Raw genomic sequence first — 14,938 nt, 5'->3', positions numbered from 1 at the left:
CAATAGTAAAATAGATTAGCTAAAACTTACATTGGAAAAAATGGACTGTTGAAGAGTTATATGAGAAGGGACTGATGGTGAATGGAAACTCTTGGACAGAACCAATCAAAAAGGGAAGAGTAATCATTGAGGAAGATAATTGGATGAGCAGCCATATGCACATCATGTGAATGGGTGGAGGGTCAGATTGAGAGGTCTTGAAGGGCGCAGGTAAAATAAGGGCAGGGTCCCTCTGTGGATGCACCCAGCTCAAGCTGTAATAAATCAACTCTGTAACAGATCCTAGGGCCCAAACTTTTTTTTACTATTTGAGGGCTAAGACAGGATGAGATGCACCTAGATTCCTCTCTGAGGAGGAGTTTAGAAAGCAAGGGGATCCAGTCTGAACCTCATTCCTTAGTGGGAGGATCCTCCTGACTGTCCTTCAACAACTCTAAATTTTTTTCACAAAAACAACTTTGCTGAAATTCCATATCTGTGATATAGTGGGGGTTGAGACACTTAAAGATGTGAGAACTAAACCCTCTGATTAATATCCTACATCACTTCAGATTAGTCTGAAAGAGAACTTCAGGAGGTCCCGCTACCAGTGCTTTGACCACTGATTTACAGCAGCCTCAAATTTACTTTTTATCTCATAACTCTTTTGATATGTTTTCCATGACCAAAAGACAGAGATATTTTCTCAAAGCAGGAAAGAATTCAAATTTAAACTAGCCTTGACTAATATAAGAGAAGATTTTAAAAATGGGATTAAGTGCAACAGAAAAAGAAGTGCAAGGTGTACTGATCCGGGAAGAACAGTCCCTTGCACCAAAGAAGAAAAGCTTCTCTTGATCATTGCCTCAGGAAAGGAATTAGGAAGGTAGTAGTGAGACTTGACAGCAAAATATTGGCATTAATAGCTTGTTGTTGCAATAAAGGCAAACATATTTTGGCTGCTTTCCTTTGGGTTCTTTGTTATGGATTTGCTTTTTCTCACTCTGACAAGACAGTGCCCAAAATTAAACACAGTCCTTCAGCAGGGTAGTACAGAAGGTTCTTTAAACACTGCTGAAGTTAAGGGAGGAATAATTTCATGCTCATTAAGTTATCTATCACCAGTACTGCATTTAATATATACCAGGATATTGTTTCCTTTTGTACCGCATTGTCAGCATTGATTCATGGCTACACTACATAGAAGAAGTAATGAACTGAAAAGGGTCATGAGAAATACAGAAAAAAATTAATCAGAGATCTGAAAAATAGGACTTGTAAGTAATTCTGTATGAATTTGGGTTGTTTAGCTTAAAGACAGAATACAGGGGGACATAATGACAGTTTTAAATACTTCAAAATCTATTGCAAACACAAATGTAACAATCAGATAAAAAAATAATTCTGAAATCTCCTTTAAATATATTCCAGCTACAAGGCAGCTGAAGTTCTTAAACAGATTGCTGGGACACCCATTGCTAAGCTAAGGACTCTGAGAGAGAACTAAGCAAACATCTGCCCAAATGGTACAGGTACTAATCCTCTCACAGGACAAAATCCCAGACATGATATTTTCCTTCAGATCTAATTGTCTCTGATGCTAAAATCGAGAATTATGTGACTTCTTGCATATGACTGAACCTCTGCATCCAGAAGAAAGCCTGACTGGCTGTAGAATAACAATCTGCAACTGCCATAGGAGAGATGGAAAATAACTATTAAGACCTGAAGTTTATCATTTAGAGGACTTACCAATGAGTGACATTTACAATAAAATTTGTTAATGATCATATATTTTGTAGCCCTTAATCTGAAGGAGGACTGTATCCCAAGAAGTACTGTTGTCTTTCATGATGAGAAAACAATTGCAGGCTTAAGAGGTCTTGAGTCAGAACATTAATAGAGGCTTTTCAATAGAATAACATGGGGCAAATGGATTATCACAGTGCTCCCTTACACATGGAGTTGTTCTTTTTCTCAGCTTTTGCATACAGTGGCCTTTACACTTACTGACACCATTTCACAACTGCTGAGACAAAAATTCTTAAACATAATACTATTTCCTTTAAGAAATTCTGATAATGAGAAAAAAGTCTTTAAAGAGGATATTTGGATAGGTTACAGTTTGCCATCACTAGGCAGGTGGGGGACAAGTCCATCTGTGAAAATGCTATGCAGGACAAAATGATTTGGATATGTCACATATCTAAGAGTTATCTAAGACTCTTGTAGATAAGGAAAAAAAAACCCATTGCTTTACCAACATAGGTAGAAAGGGACCTTGAGAAGTTTGAAGTCTAACCTCAAAGTAAGACTAAATTATCAACTCAGGCAGAAAGTGTCCAAGAATGGAGACTGTTCAACCTTCATGGGCAACCACATCCATTACTAGACTGTCCTCAGGAGGAAAAACTTTTCCTTGTATCTGATTTCAGGTTCCGTTTTTTGTTTCCTGCCCCCTCATGAACCATTGTGAAGAGCCTGGCTCCATCTTGTTTGCATTCTTGTTGACATGAAAAGTCTGTCTTTAGGTCCTGCTGAAGACTCCTCCAGGCTGAACAAACTGAGTTTCCTCAAAGGGCAAGTGTTCCTAGTCATTCAAGCTTGGTGGCCATGCAATAAACTTGCTCTGGCTTATCAATTCTTTTAATTTTTTTTTTTTTTTTTATTGGGAACTCAGCCTCAGCCTCACCTCACAGGACTTGTGCTGGAGTCCCTTCACTAGCCTAGTTGCCCTCCTTTGGACCCGCTTCAGCACTTCAATCTCCTTCCTGAACTGAGGGGCCCAGAACTGGACACAGTACTCGAGTTGTGGCCTCACCAGCGCTGAGTACAGGGGCAGAATCACTTCCTTGGACCTGCTGGCAACGCTGTTCCTGATACAGGCCAGGATGCCATGGGCCTTCTTGGCCACCTGGGCACACTGCTGGCTCATGTTCAGCTTCCTGTCAATCCAAACTCCAAGGTCCCTTTCTGCCTGGCTGCTCTCAGCCACTCTGTCCCCAGCCTGTAGCGCCGCATGGGGTTGTTGTGGCCAAAGTGCAGGACCCGGCACTTGGCCTTGTTGAACCTTATCCTGTTGGAATCAGCCCAACTCTCCAGTCTGTCCAGGTCCCTCTGCAGAGCCCTCCTGCCTTCCAGCTGATCCACACTCCCCTCCAGTTTAGTGTCATCTGCAAATTTGCTGATGATGGACTCAATCCCCTCATCTAAATCATCTATCAAGATATTAAACAGAACTGGGCCCAACACTGATCCCTGGGGGACACCACTAGTGACCGGCTGCCAACTGGATGCAGCACCATTCAGCACCACTCTCTGGGCCCGGCCCTCCAGCCAGTTCCTAACCCAGCACAGAGTGCCCCTGTCCAAGCCGTGGGCTGACAGCTTTTTCAGGAGAATGCTGTGGGAGACGGTGTCAAAGGCCTTGCTGAAGTCCAGGTAGACCACATCCACAGCCTTCCCCTCATCCACCAGGCGGGTCACCTGATCATAAAAGGAGATCAGGTTGGTCAGGCAGGACCTTCCCTTTCTAAACCCGTGCTGGCTGGGTCTGATCCCCTGCCCATCCTGCAGGTACTGTGTGATTGCACTGAGGATGATCTGTTCCATAACCCTACCAGGCACTGAGGTCAGGCTGATGGGCCTGGAGTTTCCCGGGTCCTCCTTCCGGCCCTTTTTGTGGATTGGCGTGACATTCGCCAACTTCCAATCATCTGGGATGTCCCGAGTGAGCCAGGACTGTTGGTAGATGATAGAGAGAGGCTTGGCAAGCTCTTTGCCAGCTCCCTCATCACCCTTGGGTGGATCCCATCTGGTCCCATAGACTTGTGGGGATCCAAGCAGCTCAACAGCTCACTGACTGTTTCCTTCTGGACTACAGGGGGGCTGTTCAGATTCTGTTTATTTCCTTACGTAAAAATAATAATAAAATGATGATAAAATCAATAATAATGTTAATAACAAAGATGAGGTTTTTGTTTGACGTATGAACGCATAATAAGCAAGGTAATCTAGCTAAAAAATAAATAAAATAATAAAAGAAAAATAAAAAGAAAAAATGAAAATAAAGTAAAAATAAAAATAATATAAAATAAATTAAAAAATAAAAATAAATAAAAATAAATAAAAATAAATAAAAATAAATAAAAATAAATAAAAATAAATAAAAATAAATAAAAATAAATAAAAATAAATAAAAATAAATAAAAATAAATAAAAATAAATAAAAATAAATAAAAATAAATAAAAATAAAAATTAAAATAAAAATTAAAATTAAAATTAAAATAATAAAAATAAAAATAAAAATAGAAAATAAAAAATAAAAAATAAAAAAAACTAAAATAAAGGATTTTGAAAAAAAAAAAAAAAAATCGGTATAATTGCCTTCACCAGTAAAAGTATCAAAAGAAAAAGATGAAAGAAATTATTTGGATGATATCAGTACTTTGGATCAGACAACTTTCTGCTCTACTGCTCTAAAGCACTACTGCACACCATCACCATTATCCCCACATCCAGTTTCTATGAAGAAAAGGATGCAGCGATGCCCTTGCAGTCACCATTACATCCACTGGGGCCACCAGTCCTGCTGACTCCCCCTCAGAGCCCGAGCACCAGTGTTATGATGGACACCCCTGCAGCTGTGGCAGGTACCACAGCCCCTGTCACCACATTCAGGAGCACAGCCCCCCCAGCTGATTCTGCCTCCCTTCCCAACAGGGACATCCACTGCAGTGGGGCTGCAGCACCAGCATCTTGCTGCATCGATGCAGCTGATGAGACCTGGGGCTCCCCCAGCAGCCCACCCTTCAACTTTCATCTGTGCTTGAAAGGAAGTATATTAAAGTAGTCCAAAGGGAAATATTTCAAATTAAAGCAAAGCTGAGTTAAGACTGACTTTCATTGCAGTTGGAAAACAACTGCCAGTACTAATTTTTAATAGTGCATTATTTTCACTACTGAGAAACAAAAAAACCCAAACCATTTAATCTAAAATAACACATTTAAGCTGACTTAATAGCTGCCTAATTTAAGATGTATTTAGATCACATGCGTCTTATTCCAACTCCTAATTAAAGCAACCAAATCCTAAAGCCAAACTCACCAAAAATTAAGCAAAAAAAATGCAGCTTCTTTGTAGTCTCGATGATTAAGCAACTAGTAAGAGCACCTACTGTTTTTAAATTCTGAAATTAGGTTGTGCATTTTTATTAAAGCTGTAACCCCGTTTCACAGTTTCTTAATATCAACAATCGCTGTTCTCAATTAGTCAAAAAGATCACAAATTTTAAATAAACCATTTTAGTGAAGTTACTCTACTCACAACAAAGCCAGGGGAATAAACTTGATGGGCACCAGGGATTCCAGAGTGGGACAATTAAGATTAAAGCATTGAATTAAAATATATTGTAACTTTTCAATTAAATATATCAGAATCAGAAACAAATATCTATTCTTGACCATCTTTAAGTAATATACACATATTCAATTGTATTTTTCTGAGATTGATGCAAACTGAAAGAGGGTAGTTATAGGTTAGCTATTAGGAAGAAATTTTTTATCATGATTTTGTTGAGAGACTGGAACAGGTTGCCCAGGGAAGTTGTGGATGTCCCCTTCCTGAAAGTGCCACTAAGTCCCACCCAACCAAAACCATTCCATGATTCTGTTGTTCTACATCTGCACTATTATGTCTGGAATCTTGGAAATTACTGTTTTAATAAAAACTGTTCTTACTTGTTTGTAGATGTCTGCATTTATTAATGACAAGATTATGAACTGACATTTCACTACATAGAGTTGCAAAATAATTACACATTCATTGAAGAATTTAACTGCAGTGTGACAACATCAATTTCTGGCAATTCTGGACGCAATTTTTCCTGAATACTGAAGTGGCATAGAGATTTCTACAAGAAAGAAAAGTAACTGAAGGTTAGCAGAAGTTTGAAAAATTTATCTCATGATGCAAAATAGAAAAATATTTTATTGCTTAAATTACAACCTGTCTGCCGAAAGCTCTTTTAAAAATAGCCTTAGGGGCAAACTGTTGGGATTTTCTGTTAATTATATTAGGCTTGCACCAAAAGTGATTAACAGCTGGCTCTCAATCTGTGTGATCTTTATCACTAGAAAGGAAGCAGTAATGTCTCGTTTAATTACTGCAAACACTATGTGTCATGAGCTAATTAGATATGATTGATTATTGTCATCGTCATGCACCTTCTCAGAACATCAGACACAAATATTTGAATATTGTGAAGCATGCTCACAAAATGAACTTTCAGGATGTCACATTGAATAAAAATTACCTGCATAAAAATTCTAATCAGTGCTAAACAGTAGTGCCACATAGTTGGATATGTTAGAATACAGACTCTATCCAAGAAAACAGCCAAGGCACAAATTATTAGAAAACTTGCCTAGCTTTATCTTGATTTAGAGTAAATTCCTAAAGAAAATTGCTTGCTTATTACTACATCTCATTTTTCAGGCTACTGGACAGCAGCACAGAATTTAATAGCCTAAGAATATTAAGATGGTCCTATAATTACAGCAGGCTCATATCAGTTAAACAAGAAAGCATAAAATGCCAATTTCAAACTAAAACACTTAGCAATATATGAGAAAGACTGCAAGAACATACTTTTTGGAGATTATTTAAGAAACAGAGATCCTCAGAAAATTAATGTCCACATTCCCATGTATCATGATGCTTACTCTGGTAGGGCTTGAGCTGAATAATAAAAGTTACTGTTAATATATCAAATGGTAAGTGAAGAACTGGGAGTATAATAGAGACCGCACTACTTTCTTAGTATAGAATAACCAAGTAGGGCCAATTTATAATAATATATATATTACAATATATAATATAATATATATAATATAAAAAATAATATCCTTTCCCTTTACACTGATACAGGTCCATTGCATTAATTCTTCAAGCTTTAGCAAAAAGCTATTATTTTATACCCCTCTTATCATACTTTTTATTACCACTTTTCTACAAGCTAGAAATACGTCATTTTCTATACAATATTAAGAGGTGAAGCAGCAAGAATATTACTGTTTCAACCTTTCTCTAAACATGTATTTCCATTTTTGACTAATTGGTTTCATACCTAACTACTCCTACAAATGAAGACCTAATGTGTTTTTTTTATGAAATGCCTTTGCTAGTAAGGCATCACATGAAGGGATCTTCTGTTTAGCCATGCAAGGATTCTTTGATTAAAAGGGGCAACACAGGGCACCTCCCCTGTTCCTGCTTAGGTTTTCTTTACTTCATAAAATTCAAAGGCTTACTTTAGCCTTCATTACCCTCCTTTGATTTCTGTGTTACAGGGATGCACGTTTTTTGTATTCAGGTCATTCACCCTGATGTTAATGGGCCATTAGAAATCCTGGGAGTCATCTTAAAGAAATTCCTTTCCTTGCAACTGAAACTAAGCTATTGTTCTCCTCTTATAAAAGAGAACCAGCACAAATGTTCTAAAAAATCCTAGTGATTTAGTTTTAGTCCCAAAAAGTCAATTGAAAAGTCTCAGTCAAGTCAGACTTTCATCGTAAAAATAATTAGTTTAAATTTTGTCATAAATATTGTCAGCTTTTCAAGTGGTAACACTCATAGCATCATTATTACCATAACTATAAAAGTTCATACAGAAGGACACCTTTCAGGTTTATGCAAAGTTAGGTAGATGAAATCCATCTGAACCACTTTGTCAACTGATATCCAGACTCCAAAAACTATGCTGGATTTTTGTTACTCATTAAAAATTCCTTTAAATTCCTGAACAAGTACAGGATACATAATCAATGTATAAACATATGCTACTTCATCATTTGAAAAGGAAAACTATATTAAAAATATCTAAGTTGTAGCATTTTAAATTTGATTATTGTCAAGACCATCTCAGAATGCCATTGCCCTAATTAAATACTAAGTACTTCACATTTGAACAATTTAATATTTATTAAAAAATAATGAAGAAACAATCACAAAAAAAAGTAGCTTTAGCAATTGTGTAAAAAAAAAAAATGTGAACACTGAACATAAAAATGAAAACTATACCAGACAGTACAGGGACCTTTAAAACTTGATAATTGAGATAAAGTAGGTTCCATGAACTGAAGTTATGAAAGAGAAACAACAAACCACAACAAACCACAACAAACCACAACAAACCACAACAAACCACAACAAACCACAACAAACCACAACAAACCACAACAAACCACAACAAACCACAACAAACCACAACAAACCACAACAAACCACAACAAACCACAACAAACCACAACAAACCACAACAAACCACAACAAACCACAACAAACCACAACAAACCACAACAAACCACAACAAACCACAACAAACCACAACAAACCACAACAAACCACAACAAACCACAACAAACCACAACAAACCACAACAAACCACAACAAACCACAACAAACCACAACAAACCACAACAAACCACAACAAACCACAACAAACCACAACAAACCACAACAAACCACAACAAACCACAACAAACCACAACAAACCACAACAAACCACAACAAACCACAACAAACCACAACAAACCACAACAAACCACAACAAACCACAACAAACCACAACAAACCACAACAAACCACAACAAACCACAACAAACCACAACAAACCACAACAAACCACAACAAACCACAACAAACCACAACAAACCACAACAAACCACAACAAACCACAACAAACCACAACAAACCACAACAAACCACAACAAACCACAACAAACCACAACAAACCACAACAAACCACAACAAACCACAACAAACCACAACAAACCACAACAAACCACAACAAACCACAACAAACCACAACAAACCACAACAAACCACAACAAACCACAACAAACCACAACAAACCACAACAAACCACAACAAACCACAACAAACCACAACAAACCACAACAAACCACAACAAACCACAACAAACCACAACAAACCACAACAAACCACAACAAACCACAACAAACCACAACAAACCACAACAAACCACAACAAACCACAACAAACCACAACAAACCACAACAAACCACAACAAACCACAACAAACCACAACAAACCACAACAAACCACAACAAACCACAACAAACCACAACAAACCACAACAAACCACAACAAACCACAACAAACCACAACAAACCACAACAAACCACAACAAACCACAACAAACCACAACAAACCACAACAAACCACAACAAACCACAACAAACCACAACAAACCACAACAAACCACAACAAACCACAACAAACCACAACAAACCACAACAAACCACAACAAACCACAACAAACCACAACAAACCACAACAAACCACAACAAACCACAACAAACCACAACAAACCACAACAAACCACAACAAACCACAACAAACCACAACAAACCACAACAAACCACAACAAACCACAACAAACCACAACAAACCACAACAAACCACAACAAACCACAACAAACCACAACAAACCACAACAAACCACAACAAACCACAACAAACCACAACAAACCACAACAAACCACAACAAACCACAACAAACCACAACAAACCACAACAAACCACAACAAACCACAACAAACCACAACAAACCACAACAAACCACAACAAACCACAACAAACCACAACAAACCACAACAAACCACAACAAACCACAACAAACCACAACAAACCACAACAAACCACAACAAACCACAACAAACCACAACAAACCACAACAAACCACAACAAACCACAACAAACCACAACAAACCACAACAAACCACAACAAACCACAACAAACCACAACAAACCACAACAAACCACAACAAACCACAACAAACCACAACAAACCACAACAAACCACAACAAACCACAACAAACCACAACAAACCACAACAAACCACAACAAACCACAACAAACCACAACAAACCACAACAAACCACAACAAACCACAACAAACCACAACAAACCACAACAAACCACAACAAACCACAACAAACCACAACAAACCACAACAAACCACAACAAACCACAACAAACCACAACAAACCACAACAAACCACAACAAACCACAACAAACCACAACAAACCACAACAAACCACAACAAACCACAACAAACCACAACAAACCACAACAAACCACAACAAACCACAACAAACCACAACAAACCACAACAAACCACAACAAACCACAACAAACCACAACAAACCACAACAAACCACAACAAACCACAACAAACCACAACAAACCACAACAAACCACAACAAACCACAACAAACCACAACAAACCACAACAAACCACAACAAACCACAACAAAAAAAAACCCCACTAAGCATTCAGAGCAATCTACTTGAGAATATGCAGAAAAATCTGTGCCAGCCTACTTCATTGCTTATTTTCCTGATTCTCCTGCTAGTTTAAGAATGATCAATTAATAGAACAAATGTAATGTGTTGTCTTATTTTTTTTAATGAAATCTGAATATCAGAAGCATGGAAATGCTAGTCATGTTCATTTTTCTGCTCTCACAAGTGTCTTTTTGTTTTTGCCTTTTTTAATGTTTGAGACTACAAACAATATTAAAAAAATAATAATCAGAAGAAAATACTAGAAAAGAAACAAAGAAGAGCTAAGGTTGAAAGGGGCTTCTGGAGATCTCTGTCAGCTCCCTCAGCACTCTTGGGTGGATCCCATCTGGCCCCATAGACCTGTGAATATCCAACTGGCACAGCAGATCATTAACTGCTTCCTCCTGGATTCTGAGGAGTTGCTGCTTCTCTCCATCCATATCAGGATGATTGAATACCCTAAGGATAATGGTTCTGACCATTAAAGATTGAAGCAAAGAAAGCATTCAGTAGCACAGCCTTTTCCTCATCCTTGGTAGTTATGTTGCTATCCCTGGCATCCAATAAAGGGTGGACATTCTCCTTGACTATCTTTTTGTTGTTAATGTATTTGTCTAAACAAATTTTCCAAAAGTTCCCTAATCTTTATGGCCTTGTCAGACTCCATATCTCTCTTGCATATCCATATCTCTCTTGTAATGGGGAGCTCAGAACTGGAAACAGAACTCCAGGTGTTGCCTCACTACACAGTACTGAGTGGAGGCAATCGGCTCCCTCAACTTGCTGGGAATGCTCTGCCCATTGCAGCACAGAAGGTTCTTGGCCTTCCTGGCCCCAAGGCTGCACTGCTGACTCATGTTGCAGCCAGAACCCCCAGGTCCTTTTCTGTAAAGTTGCTTTCCAGCTGCAGGAGACTTTGCATTTCCCTTCCTTGAACTTCTCATAGGCCCATTTCTCCAGCCAGTGCAGGTCCCACCAAAAGGCAGCATAGACATCTTCTCCCAGTTTTGTACCATCCACAAACTTGCTGAGGGTTTTTTCTGTATCATCATCCAGGTCATTATTTAAGATTTTGAAGAGTACTGAACTCATTGATTCCCTCAGTATGCCAATATTGACCAGTTTAAAACTGGACTTCATTACACTAATCATAACTTTTTTAGTCTGGCCATTCAGCCAAGTTTTCAATTCACCTCTCGGTTCAGCTAGTCCATACTTCATCAATTTTTCTATGAGGATATGATAGGAGACAGTGTTAAAAGTCTCACTATAGTGAAGATATAAAACATCCACTTGTAACTCCCCATCCACCAAGCCAATGATTTCATTATGGAAGGCTATGAAGTTGGTCAGGTGAAACTTCCCCTTAATAAATCAATGCTGAAAAAGGCAGCTGATAAAGAATTGAAAGGAACTCTTACATATGGAAGAAATAGGATCTTTTAGTATTTTAAAGTTTATTTACATTAAACAACACTTAACTGGTAAATCAGGTAAAATTATGTATCTGAATTAATAAATCCAGAACAATCTATTAAACTGACACAGCCACATGAAAGGCTGTGAAAAAATACTCATTCTCCTAGAAGTTTACTGGTCTGATATAAATAATCTACTACATAACAGCAGTAGAGAGATTACGCAAATATATATAGGCAGTAAAATGGATAAGGAAGTATAATGTTCTAAAGTTTTATCCCTTACTTAATGTATACTACCATTTGGGGGGATAATCCTACTCCCCAAAGTTGCCTGTTTTCCACTCTGGTAAAAAATTAAGGATCTTGTGGGGATAATCCTTCTCCACAAGAACAAGTCAGTCATACAAAGTCAAACAATGCTACAATTGCTGATGCAAATACATGACTTGAGAGATGATCTTATTGTATCATTCAGATCATTACGGAAGACAAACAAGACACACTGGAGTCCAGACTACGAAAAGAGGTAAAAAAAGGTCAGCATAGAATTCCTTTCCCTGCTGAAGCCTCAAAGCAGTTCCTAATTAACTTGGCTACACCATAATTTTGAAATACAAGGATCTATAAAGTCAAAATGAGTACCAGGTATTGTCATTCTTCTCCAGGAAGCAAGCAACAAAAATACTGACATGAGTAGTTCTAATGTTTCAATAAAAGATATAACATTTCCAATATGTGCATATATATATATACACACACATGTATGTGTGTGTGTATCTACTTTTTTCCACACAAAAATACACATATATGGGATATACACAGAGTAAAATAGCTATGATTTACATGATCTTATTAGGATAGAGAAAAAAAATTGCTCCTATAAGATCATGAGTTGCACCAGTTTACCCTGCTGCAAATTTTGTTCTCAGCAAGCATCATACTGAAGACCAGGTCGGTCACTTTAGATCTTCATGTTGGGACTTTCTTCTAACTTCATAGGACAGGAATTCCCATGTTTGAAATCAGTCCTGTGGACTCCTGTATATTTTCTTCATGCATCACGTTGCAGTTCCCATGTTCTTAAATGAAGACAATGCATACAACAGAAAAATTGTTTTAAACTATTTTAAAATTACTCAAAAATATTTAAAGTATGCTATCACTGTAAAAATTTTTGGATTTAATTTGATTTCTAAAAGCCACTTCTAAGTGCATAAACCGCCTGCCAGTCTGTAAGTGAAAGGCAGATTTTCCTCCATGGTATACGACTGTATAATTGTGCACAATTTTTGCTTTCTTTCAAGCATCATAAAATTGGTTCCCATCTTACAGAATGTGATGGGTAATTGTCTTTCTCTTAAATGGCTCAATCTGTGTTTCTATAAGCTGAAGGATAAACCAACTGGTAAAAACTGAAGCCTGAACAGTCATTTTCACACTAAGTTAGAACTGTCAGGTAAAATGAAGGCTACAGCATTCAACAATAAGATATTACTCAGTTATGAGTAGACTGGATGTAACAGTCATATCCTAGAAGATCCTGGTAGAATCTTGGGTTTTGATAAGCAGCCTAATTCCTGGCAGGAAGAGAACACTCCTGACTACACACAGATTTTTCACATGAAATACGCAATTATGTAAGCAAATAAAAGGAGTTTTGGGAATAAAATAATAGAAACACAGTGAAGTTAAGTTAGGGTAAAGTTCTGAAATAAACCTGTAAGGAACATGAAGGAGACTGACACACTAGCAAAAACTGGTAAGTCTATTCTTAATATTTAAACCAGATATTTCTACAGAAAGTTTGAGCATGGGATGTATAGAAACAAACCCTGTGGCATAAGGATATTCTATCACCCATTAAAAATCAGGCTTTGTAAACTGTGGCTTGAGGGAGAACTTAGAACAACTTATTTACTGCTAGGCAGCAGCTTTAAACCAGCTGACAGATAACATTGCAAGCTTCTAAATTAAAAAGAGGCACAAAGATGGCATTGAAAGTGTGTGTGTGGCATCTACTTCATGAACTATTTGCTCATCTGACAGACAACAGGCATTTTAAAAAATTTTTTTTCTTTTTTTTTTTATACAAGGCTTCAAGCTTAAATGAGTACCTGATTAAAGGTAGGAACTGTGATAGGAGTTAAGAATTATTAAAATTATCCAGGAACATTTTCTCAGGTATGTATCTCCTAAATGCAGTTCTTAGTTAAGTAGACTATTGAACAGCAGTTACAAAATTCATTTTTCATTGTCCATTATATGTGTATTTTAGGACTGGAACAGTTAATTGATTGTGAACAGCTTCAGTGCCTTCTACAATCAAAAGCAATAGGAACAGATCTTCTAGTGTTAAGGAGGTAGAAAAGGGAATACAAATCATTCTGCTAAGTGGATAGCTGATTATACATTGTATGCAATAACTGGAACCATAATTATAGATCAAAGCCCTTGCTCTGTCTGTAGAGAAGGTACTAACAGAACATAGCCCAAATTCATCACATCAAATTCTAAGTAATATGCTGAAATGTCTAAGATAAGAACATATCAATACCAACTTCCCTGAGATTTCAGTGAACAAAGTCATCTCCAAAGGACCCAGAGATGAACAACCCTCTGAATGTGCCTCTCATTCAGCTAACAATAGATCCCAAACCGGTAAATCAGAGAAACACTGTAAAAGAAATGCTGGGTAAACACTTCATAAACAGTAGAGCTGAACTTTAGAGAAGGTCTTTTTTTTTTTTTTTTTTTTTAAAAAAAAAGCCCATTCAAAAATAAAACTTCAGAAAATACTGTTTGAAAACACAGAGTTGTGAGGCAAAGAGTTGTCATTGTGATCTGATGCTAGGGAAAGGCCAGTCTTATTACACAGCAAGAGGAAACAGGTAAGACAGGGACACACAGCTCAACAAAGAGAAAAGTGGTCTGTGTTTGATATGGTACAAAAAGGCAGAAAAAGCAAAGAATAGAAAAATTAAGAAGAAAGCAGCATAGTCTCAGAGCCTGTTTATAAATCACAGGCCTTCTTAGCTCAACCAGAAATACCAGTTTGCATCCCTTTCAGAGCATCCATCTAACTTAGGTCTGTCACAGCTGAACATTCCTAACTGTGAAGATCAGGTAAAGAGGACAAAAAAAAGGTTTTTATTTTCTTCAGTCC

Source organism: Heliangelus exortis, chromosome 3 (assembly GCF_036169615.1).
Source record: "Heliangelus exortis chromosome 3, bHelExo1.hap1, whole genome shotgun sequence".
Classification (NCBI taxonomy): Eukaryota; Metazoa; Chordata; class Aves; order Apodiformes; family Trochilidae; genus Heliangelus; species Heliangelus exortis.
This window is presented reverse-complemented; position numbering follows the sequence as displayed.